Genomic DNA, 241 nt, shown 5'->3' with positions numbered 1-241 from the left:
ATGCAATAATAACTAATAATTCTTCATATGTAAACACTGCTCATGTTACCTGTTAGCGCATCAAACGATAGTTTGTGTCTATTTCAGATCAGCTGCCTTACTCCTGATTCGTAAATGCTTATCACAGTCTGATTTTTTGCAATCTTACTGACCGTGTAACAAATAACATTAATGCTATCTGTTATCAGCAAGAGAAGTCACATTACGTTGCCGAAATCCGAACGCCTCGCCTAGGCGTTGT

Source organism: Penaeus monodon, chromosome 24 (genome assembly GCF_015228065.2).
Source record: "Penaeus monodon isolate SGIC_2016 chromosome 24, NSTDA_Pmon_1, whole genome shotgun sequence".
Classification (NCBI taxonomy): Eukaryota; Metazoa; Arthropoda; class Malacostraca; order Decapoda; family Penaeidae; genus Penaeus; species Penaeus monodon.
The sequence above is the reverse complement of the archived record's forward strand: the minus strand, read 5'-3'. Positions refer to the sequence as shown.